Source organism: Triturus cristatus, chromosome 6, assembly GCF_964204655.1.
Source record: "Triturus cristatus chromosome 6, aTriCri1.1, whole genome shotgun sequence".
Lineage (NCBI taxonomy): Eukaryota > Metazoa > Chordata > Amphibia > Caudata > Salamandridae > Triturus > Triturus cristatus.
Window position 1 is genome coordinate 1,512,286,937 of NC_140589.1, and position 11,049 is coordinate 1,512,297,985.

The window sequence follows — 11,049 nt, forward strand, 5'->3', positions numbered from 1 at the left end:
TAAAGTCATGAATGATAAAGGTATATGCATGGTAATGGCTTCATGGCTTAAGTGTTTTCAGTAAAGTTGTGACAGAAGCGCAACAATAGTTAAATGCAATTAAATTAGTTTTTAGGGGTAGTGTTTGAGTTTAGGGGTTATTGTTGTGGGGGCATGGCCAAGCCGGCAATGCAGACGGACACGTACTCCTGGATAACCAGAGACCTCTTGAACATTCAACCAAACTGTTGGCTTCACACCAGAGTGTCTGCTGTGGCTAGGGACCTCCTGACTGACCATCTCTAGGGGGTGTGCGGCTGGTAATTTGGCCCACAAGACTGACAGCAAGAAGCTAATAAAATTGAAGCAGCCTACACTGCTTCAGTGCCCCAGGCAATGCCTTCCATCAGCTGTGCCTGCTACCCTGTACGAGAGCAAACAGTGCAATATATGAGGGTTTCAATGGCTTGCAGCTGTCACCCCTACCCTCGTTGAGGCCCCCAGAGAAAAAAAGACCATGAAAGTGGGACTGCCTTAAGACAGCGCACCAGAGGTGGCTCTGGCAGTGGCTGTCAGCCGGCGTCCCTGCCCTTGTCATGGCCCCAGGAGTAAAAAAGGCTATGGAAGTGGGACTGTCTTAGGGCAGTGCACCGGGATAAGTGGTGGGTGAATTATATTGAGAGGGAAGTACGGGGGCGAGCATGCATGTTTTCTGCCTGAACTGCGATAGCTGCCCCGAAATGGAGCAGCTGAGCTGCCTAATTGTTTCCGGAGTGCAGCTTTCAGTGTTATAAGCAGTATCACACCTATCACAATTTCATTATAAAAGTAATGGCCCTTTCATTATGTCCAGATGCATGTGCATTGTAATCTTGTGCGTGGTAATGGGGTGCGTGGTAGTGGGCCATGCGTGGTAGTGTACGCGTTGTAGAGGCATGTGTGATGAATCTGTGCGTTGTTCCATCATACAGCTGGAAATTACATGTAAGCACCACAGTTATAATCATCCATATCATTTTGAAACCAGCATATGAATTATGTTGAGAGGGTTCGTAGTCAACATCAATTACAAATTACATATAGACATATGGCTACATATTTATATCTGCCAGCAGCATTTTCTCTAGGGTTTTACAAGTCAGTCCAAAGGAATGTATCTTCTAAATAACATACAATGAATAGAGACTCAAAAAGTTTCTTATGTGTATAAATTAATCACAACATGTGTAATGCACGAAATATCACCTAAGATAGATAAGAGTAATTGAGAAAAATACTTAAATTGGAGTGTGACTGGGTAAATGTATTTGTCCTCGTATCAGCATGCCAAGCTTTATGTATACAACAGCATATAAAAAAATTAATAACCAGACTGCAAAAGCAAACATAGTGAGGAAATGCATCTGTGTATACATATTCCACCACACAAGGATTTGCACAGTGAAATCATATTTTGTGCAATGGTATGTAAATGAAATGTTCTAGCACAGTCTACTAGTCAAGGTAGGCCAACAAAAAGATGAGTAAAAAACAGTATATAAAAAAAATTACTAATCTGACAGGAATGGTATCCCCTTAACACCCTTAATTGTTAAATGTAAATGTGAATTGGTGTCTACAGAAGCTGACATTTTAAAGCCCCTTGTGTCATAACATGAAGAAACATGCTACACTCCATGTAACTCCTATATTGTAAATGTGAGGATCATGGTACAATGCATGTAACTGTCATACAGAAAAAGTGAAACTTCACCAGCTATGAGTCAGTATTATACAAAACATGTATAAGCAAAGATAACTTATTTTTTAGAGAGTGTATGTGGGTCAGTCCAATGAATTTGCTATAAAACGGAATTTTAGTAGAAAAGTTAGCAAGCTACCATTTTAAATGTGTGAGACTGAAAAGTAGATCAGTAACATGCAGAACAATAGATGCTGCATGTAAATACTATGTTGGAAAAGTATAAAAACAATGCTAATGTCTAGTCACTATTCACTTAATGCATGTAAATTTAGGTAACTCATCTTTGAGAGAGAGTATATATAGCGGATTATTACCTTTCATTGTTATCAATCGGATGTTAAGTAAAAAGGTAATCATGGTAGTATTATGAATGCATCTTGCTGAAAAGTGCAGCAATCTTGCAAGTATTTGAGGTGTGAATAATATGTAGCAAAGCATGCTCTGCACACTGACATCATATTGGTAAGTTTAAAATACTGCACTACATGATGGCCACGGAGGTCAAGATGGCGAACACGCTTCTGTAGTGCTTTGGGACTCCTCGACCATCAATCAGCATTCTAGAGCTTACCAAGCCTACTCTCTTCTGCTAGTCCTGATGGCAGGGACCCAGGTGTCAGATGACCCCCAAATCAGTTTTGCTGCCTGCCAGGGATCGCAGCTGTTGGGTGGCTGCGCCGGATGTGTGTGATGACTGAGAGTTCAGCCGCCTTTGCCCAGATCGATGTGCCTTGGGCGGAACGACAACGGTCGAGGCCCAACAATTACCAGGTCCCTCGGGATAGAGAAGCACACACCTTGGAAAAAGCGAGGGATGACGGCCTTCAGTGTGGTCTGCCTGTGATCTGTGAGCCAGCTGGACTAGGGGTTTCTGTCCAGGGGGGTTGAATGTGGTACAGCCCACCCATATCGACACAGCATCAGAGCTGCATGGGTCTGCTGGCCCGACCACCAAACCACAGCCAAAAGACTAACTTGTGCTTACCAACTTATACTTTTGGGAGGAGGGGAGGCCCCCGCTGTAGGACCAGCTGCTCATGCTGCCTCCCCCTGCATCTAATCCCCTCCATGCGAGGGGACCGAGGCATGCGGGCTAGGAATCTGACACCTTCTTGACTGTGAAAGGTGCCAAGTAGACCTTCAGAAGGTATCAGGGCCATGGGGGGGACCGGCTACCTACCTGGGAGGACTGGTGAGCACCTGGCCTTCCCCTCTTGCTCTATTGTTGGGGCGTGACCTATGGCCTACACTGAAATGCCAATACACATTGGCTGGACCTCTCCCGCCTTGTGACTCTACTCTATTAGCTACCAAGATGGGGAAAGGGCCCAACATTCACATCCAGGCCAAAATAGACATGTTTACTGTACTGACGCCACAGAGGACAGAAAAGTTGGCAGATGGCTCTAAATCACACAAGCCACCCTCATCTGATGACCGTGGGACTATACTACAAAGTACTAAATCCTCTTGCGGTCGAAACTAAGATTGGGGAGGTACAGATTGATGTCTCTCTCCTATGTTAAGACCTCTGAAATGTTGCCTACCGGATGAGTGAAGCTGACAGTTGGTCCTATCCATGAGGACAAGATGGCCTCTCTTAAATGTACAGTGTCCAAGCTTCTCTCTACCACCATCGTCCTGTACCACCGCACCGAAGATGGGGAAAATAGGTCTTGAAGAAATAACCTGCACTTTATTGGCTTTCCAGAAAACTCTGCCACCTGGAACAATTTTTGGAAAGATGTCTGGAATCCTGGGTACCATAGGAGCAGCTGTCACCTGGCTTTTCCATCAAGAGGGTGCACTGCTCCCTGGCTCAGCACCCCCTATCTACTCCTCCCTGCCCCATGATAGCTTGGGTCCTGAACTACAGGGACGCAATTCAATGTGCAGCCTGTCAGGTAGGAACCCTGACTTTTGAATCCATAAAGATCAGGATCTTCCATGACTACAGCAGGACATTCCAACAGTGGTAGAAGTCTTATGAGGACATCAAGCAGAAACTCTGGGCCATGCAGATACAAAATATCATCATATTCCCAACCAGGCTTACAGTAATCCATTACTCGAAAACATATTTCTATGACAACCCAGAGGCGGCCTGGACATGGGTGACCAAAAGATCAGATCTTTGCAACAAATCAGACCCAAGTGGCTCACCACCCAACCTCCGCAGTCAAAATCCACCCACCAAGCCCCGCAGGAGAACACAATCAAGGAAAGGCAGGAGCCATGTCAGGAGTTTATCAGGATCCTCAGACCCAGAGAGGATCTCATGAAATGAAATGAAAATGTTTTTTATAAAGCGCGTGACTACCCAGAGGCCTCTCAGCGCTATGACGGTGACCAGAGAGGGAGCCAGCCTCTATGGGAAAAGCCAGGTCTTTAGAAGTTTTTGGAACGTGAGGTGGTTGGGTTCTTTACGGAGGCTCAGAGGGAGGGTGTTCCAGAGTTTAGCAGCGTTGAAGGAGAAAAGCCGCCCCCCACTTCTAGCTTTCTTGATTATGGGTGTCACTGCTAGATGAAGCTCATCTAAGCGAAGTCTTCTGTTTGCTCTGTAGGTGCGGATCAAATTTTTAATGATAGGTGGTCCGGTTACTCTCAGAGACTTATGGGCTACACACAAGGACTTGAAGTGGATCCTTTCCTGTACCGGGAGCCAATGGAGGGTATGCAAGGAAGGTCTTGCCGAGCAGCAAATGGACGTCCCCGTAAGAAGCCTTGCGGCCAAGTTCTGCACAATCTGTAGTTTCATGACTGCTGAACTGGGAGCGCCTAAGTAAAGGGCATTGCCGTAGTCTATTCTAGATAGAATCAAGGCTTGGACAAGCAGTTTTTTGGCTTGACTAGGTAAAAGGGGAAGCACCTTGCGTATCATTTTTAATAGCCCAAAGCACGATGCTGCGGTCTTCCTGGCTTGGGTTTTACATGAAAGTTCTTGGTCTAATCAGATGCCGAGACTTTTGATCTCTGTTTTAGGTAGTGGTGCTGGGCCCATACATGATGGCCACATGCTGTTTGATTTAAAATTTAAGTGGTTGCCCAGCAGCAGCAGTTCGGTTTTTCCGCCGTTGAGCTTTAGATGAGAAGAACTCATCCATTTTGCCACTCTTTCGAGGCAGGAGCAGAGATCAGTGGGCATCTTATCGCTCTGGTTGAATGTAACGACAAGCTGAGTGTCGTCGGCGTATGTCACTGTGTGGATCCCAAAAGGGGAAGTGATGTCCGCCAGTGTGGACATATAAACGTTAAAAAGAGTTGGGCTCAGAGAGGAGCCCTGCGGGACTCCACACTGGAGGGGGATGGGTTTGGAGCAGGTGTCGCCTTCAAAGACCTGGAAATGTCTGTCCTCTAGAAAGGACTGGAGCCAGAGTAGAGCGGCCCCTGACACACCGATACTCCTGAAACGGTGATTCAGGATTTGATGATTCACCATGTAAAAGGCTGGGCTTAGGTCGAGGAGAATTATGGCAGCGGAACCTCCTGCGTCTATAATCTTCCTTGATTCCTCCACAACCGTAAGTAGGGCGGGGGCGAAAGCCCATTTGTGAAGGGCGGAGCAGGTTGTGGGTCTCGAGGAAGGTGGAGAGTTGATGGTTAACATGTTTCTCAGCGATTTTGCTGATGCCTGGGAGCAACGAAATTGGGCGAAAATTGCCCAGGTCCGCCAGATCCAGGTGAGGTTTTTTTAGCAGGGCCTTTATCATTGCCTTTTTCCATTCCGGCGGAACTACTCCTGACGCAAGGGAGGCATTAATCAAACCCATAAGGACAGGGGCAATTGTGGGTAATGCCAGTTTTATTATATTAGATGGCGCAGGGTCGAGTGGTGATCCTGATTTGACTGAGGAGAGAATGGACGAGAGTGACTCATTGGTAAGGGGGGCGTAGTCTTTCATGAGATGTTCATTTTGACCCTGGCTCAAGTCTACTGAGGTGAGGTAGTGTTGCTATGGGCTTGTGGGAGTTGCTTGAGGATGTTCTGTACTTTAGCGGAGAAATAATCCACTAACTCATTGCATCGATTTCCCAAGGGGTCGGGTACTTCCTGGGGAATGGGGACTTTAAGTAACTTTTTGGCTATGAGGAAAGTTTCTCACGTGGAATTCCCAGCGGATGTGATCTTTTCCTTGAAGTAGATAGCCTGGGCTTTCTTTATTTCTGATTTATACAAGCAAATGGCCCACCTATATTCCTGTTTTTTGCTTGGTGAGAAATCTTTCCTCCAGATTCTTTCAAGCTTTTTACATTGCTGTTTTTGGATCCATAGTGTAGGGGAGAACCAAGCGGCCTGATTAGGTCCCAGTTTCTTATGGATAATTTTCTTAGGGAGTACGGTGTTCAGGGATCCTTCAATCCAATCGACAACACTTTTATTAGCAGTCACAGGATTGGGGTCAGGACATGGTTTAGTCTTTTCGAGCTCCTGAATCCACCACTCCAAAGGGAGTTGGGTCCATGGATGCATGAGCCTGCGAGTCGAATGGGTAGGTAATGTCGTAGGAAGGGGAAGCCAAGTAAAAGGAATGAGGAAGTGGTCTGACCAGGGTATAGGGAGGGGGGCTTTCCCTTTGAGTGTCTCCAGGTTCGAAAAAATAAGGTCCAGAATGTGCCCTTTGGTATGAGTAGGCTCTGACACTTTCTGGAGCAGTTGGCAGACCCTAAGATCGAGGACTAGCTTGTTTGCCGTCACTGCTAAAGGATCATCGAAGTGAATGTTGAGGTCTCCGAGAAGAATAAAATTAGATGAATTGCTGGCAAGGTTTATGGTTATTTCCAGCAAGGAGTTGCAGAAAAGTCCCAACGTCCCTGGAGGACAGTAGATCAGAATACCAGAAAGGGACAGAGGAGACAGTTCCATAGAAAAGTGGGTATTCTCACAGTCTAATACGGGGCTGCCTAATACACGACACATCATGTCATCTTTATATATAATGGCAATTCCACCTCCAAGTCCAGTGGTTCTGTCTTTCCTCTGGGTAAGATATCCAGGAGGAAGGGATTGTACGATATCTGGCTCAGAATTAGGCGTGAGCCAGGTTTCAGTCAGGAACAGCGCTTCCGGGCCAGTATCTTCTAGCAGTGTTAGAATTTCAATTGTGTGTTTAGGTAGTGACCGGCAGTAGCAATGATTTCTCCCTTGACTGCCATGGGCACACAACTTGGACCTTGACCAGAGATCAGGATGTGGACCCGGGACAGGGAATGATCATGGCGACATACTCCAAAAGAGAAATCAGCTTGGTGATCTCTGGCAGCTGCTAATGCCACACTTGTCCATAGGCATTATTCTGGAACTTATTGGCTTAACAAGATGTGTCCTGAACCAGATGAATAATAATGCTACAGTTTTTGCCCACATTGGATGCAATGCTTTGCATTTCAGGGTGTAACAGGGCAACAGATGCTTCAAGGGAAGAAGTGTGGGGTGGGACGGGAGGATAGGTTGTTTTATTAGGTTTTGTTTGTACTTATGTTCTAGATATATTCCACTGTTTCACACAGGACATGCAACATACACCAACCCACCCTATACTCACCACCACTATATACATTCATGGTCAACTGTGCCCTTGGGGCCCATGCCCGCAATTTACCCACAGAGAAACCCTAACTAACACTGATGAGGCAGTTTAGGTTTATGTCCTGTAATGTCAAAGGTCTTCCTGACTGGATTAAACGTACATCTGTCCTACGCTTTGCCAAAAGGTACCAACATGCAATTTTAATGTTGCAAGAGATGCACTTGCTGGGTACAAAATGCCCTCTTCTAAGGCAGTTTGGATATGACCAGGTGCACCATTCTGGTTACACCTGCGGCTCACAGGGAGTGGCACTCCTCCTCCATAAGTCCTTTCTGCTGTAAGTAACGTCCATAAAAGCAGATATCCAGGGTCACTTTATTGGGGTGTAGGGGCTTCTTGTGGGTCTCCACTAGGACTTCCTGAGTGTAAATATACCACACCAGACACCAGAACCAGCGTTTACAGTGGTGAAGAATGTTGTACTACCATTCCCACAAGGGACCACGGTAATAGGAGGTGACTTTAACATAGCTCCAGACCTCATTTTGACTTCTCTGGCATACCCGGAGCAAGCTGCGTATCTTGTGCTAACCAGCTGCAGACTTGGATGGAATCCATGGGCCTGTGTGATGCCTGGGGGATCTGGCATCCCCATTCTCTGGAATACACAAACCTCTGCAGCACATGGGACATTGTCTTGTATTGACCTAATCCTCCTGTCTGCCATGGACTTCATACACCTGGCAGGGGCTACAATTCACCCACATGGCATCTCTAACAATTCACCTTTTGCTGGCCAGTTTGGGATAGAAAACTTGGCTCTCTGCCCATTCTGGTGGCTTAATGTCTGGCACCTTGTAACACTGACTATACAGATGTTCTGGAGACAGAAACCTGCACATATTTTGAACTCAACAAGAGCACAGTCTCCTCCACTAGGACGCTATGGGCATTCGGAAATTCCAAGGTCCGGGGATTTACACTGGGTCATCTTAAACAGCAAGAGAAGTATAAACTCAGTCAAGTCATTACACTGGAGCACCAAATATTAGAGTTGAGCGACAGGTTATACTCACTCTGACCGCAATTCGTAAATGTCAGCTACAAATCTCAAAGATGTTCTTGCATCGAATTTCCCTTGAAGAGGCTAGGCAATGCTGGAGGGGTTCTACATAGCGTGTTCACGAAGGGGGTATAAAAGTGGGAAGCTTCTGTACTGGTTAGCTACCAAATATGTGGTTTGTAGGATAGTTCCCGAAATTGTGGACCCATCCAGAATCTTTAGTCGGAGAGCCATTGATATTGCTGTATTTAAACAAAATAACAAGAGCAACCCTTGTGTCCATGCGAACAGGGGTATCAAGTAATCCTTTAAATATGTGTTCACATGAAACTCATTCACAAAAAAAGAATTGTAAATATCACAAATATTTCTGTGCGGACTGAATCAGACAAAAACTCAATGCTTTAGAATGAGCAATGACAACTTAGCCAGTATGTAACATGGTTCAGCCAAACCAAGTTTTATTAAAGAGCAAAATTAGTACAAAAATACAAAAAAAGAGTGCAGTGATAGAATAAAGAACCAAAAGGTGTGATCGAACCAGAATCAAGGAAAGGTAGGAGCAGTGACATGGAATTCAACAAAAGGAAGGTGATTGATACTTTTGTCTAATTTTTTAATCAACCAATCATAAACACTCATGGATACAGAAATTCAATGATTGTATGTGCAACGGCGAAAAACCTTGTCTATTTCTATGATCGTGTCAACTGCGTTTCGACCTTTTCAGAATCATAGGATCTCATCAGGACTATAGATGACCGAGGTCTGAGGGAGCAAAGGGCTTACTATTAGAAAGGGCTCAATAAAATAACCAGGTATATAATGGAATTACAAATAGAAAATCACATACTGACTATACTAGAATTGGGATCCCATCTCGTTAATGTAAAAATGCACAGACAAACGATTCCAAATTGCCAAAGGACAACAATCCCTGCAATGAGAATGCATGTGTCAAAGAGTAGGATTTTGAAATAAGTGGCATTTGCGGAACACTAAGATGCCTATGCTTACCACCCTCAGCCTCAACAAGAGTGGGATCACCCTAGTCTCCATGATATTCCCCTCTCAAAGTTCACAACAGCATTCTGCATTTACCTAGAAGAAACCCTATCCCTTGATGACATTAATGGGGCTATTTCTGACATGAAGGCAGGCAAAACACCAGGGCCCAATGGGTTCCCGACAGAATTCTTGATGATGTTCCAGGAATTGCCTGTTCCTTCCCCTTTTGGAGCTATACTCCAAGGAGATAGGTAACAAGTAGTTTCCCGCTGGCCTCGATGTGGCCCTTATAGTGGTCCTGCTGAAGGCAGGCCACTCACCTACCCAATGCTTCTCTTACCACCCGATCACATTGATCAATGCGGTGGATAGCATCTATGGCAAGGTATTGGCAAACTGGCTTCAGCGAGTACTCCCAGCCTTATTCATATCAATGTGGCTTCATGCCTACAAGAAGTACTAGACACTGTATATGTCGAGTACAAGCAGTCTTGGCCTGCTCCCACACCTTAGAAGACCCGAGTGCTCTTTTTTTAATAGACTTTAGGAAGGCCTTTGACTCTATTGAATGGTCCTTCATATTTGGAGTGCTGGAAAAGATGGGATTTGGTCCCAAATTCGCTACCTATGTACGACTGCTGTATAACAGCCCCTTGGCTCAAGTGTGAGTTAATGGGATATTGTTGCACTCCTTCCCAATCAAAAGTGGCACTAGGCAGGGGTGCCCCTTATCCTCACTCCTCTTTGTGCTTGCCATCGAGCCTTTAACACGACTGTTTCACTGCAATGATCCCAGGATCCGCAGATCCTGGGATGGCAATGATCCAAGCAAGTGGAGGACAAAATTGCTTTCTATGCTGACAACATAAACCTATCTAATCCCCACCTCTCAATCCCAGGTGCCCTGTAGAGTGCTGTCTGTGATCTATGTGAAAACTGGTACAAATCTCTTCTGGTCCCTCTCAAAGTGGGCCAAAGCACAAAAGACTTGGAATCATCCATTCCCAGTCAGAGGCTAAGCTTCTTATTCTTGGGTATTCACCTTTCCAGGAACCTGGAGCAGTTCTGGGCACTCAATCTCCCCCCCCTTATTACTAAGATGAAAACAAGACTTCTGGAAATGTGAGTGTCTTCCCCTCAACTTATTGGAAAGAGTCGCCATTTTCAAAATAATGATATTACCCAGGTTCCTCTATGCCCTTCAACAGTTCCCATTCACCATTCCTAACAGCTGGTTTCAGAAGATCAACATGCTGGTCTGGACCTTCCTGTGGGCAGGCTAACCACAGCATACAGCACTCGACAAGTGCTGACAGCCGGTCAATGATGGGTTACTAGGAATAACAGATGTTAAACTTCACTGCTGACCAGTCCACATAATGGTGATTAATGACAGTTATCAAAAGGAGAATGGCTGCACCACAATGCCCTCCTTGGAGGCTTAAAACACGGGGACAATATTGAGATTACCACACTAGGAGAGGAATGGGAAGGAGACCACCTACATTCCTTTCAGGTACTGCAAGATGAGTTCTTGCTATCACAAACACAATTTCACATATTTTTACAATCTCGCCATGCCTCGTCCTACCACATATGAGCCCAGACCACCCTGTCAGATTCTAGCACACTTAAGCCAAAACTTCTGATGAGCCACTTTGGTAAATGGGCTGTGGCATTGATATACAGCATACTGGTTAATAATGCTCTAGATATTCAATCAAAAA

At 45.4% G+C, this 11,049-nt stretch overlaps 1 long non-coding RNA gene across 2 annotated transcripts in view; it reads right to left on the reverse strand.

Annotated features, from left to right (window-relative positions):
- LOC146821615 (uncharacterized) overlaps positions 1–11,049 on the reverse strand; it is a 179,615-nt gene that overhangs the window by 71,866 nt on the left and 96,700 nt on the right. The window lies entirely within an intron of this gene.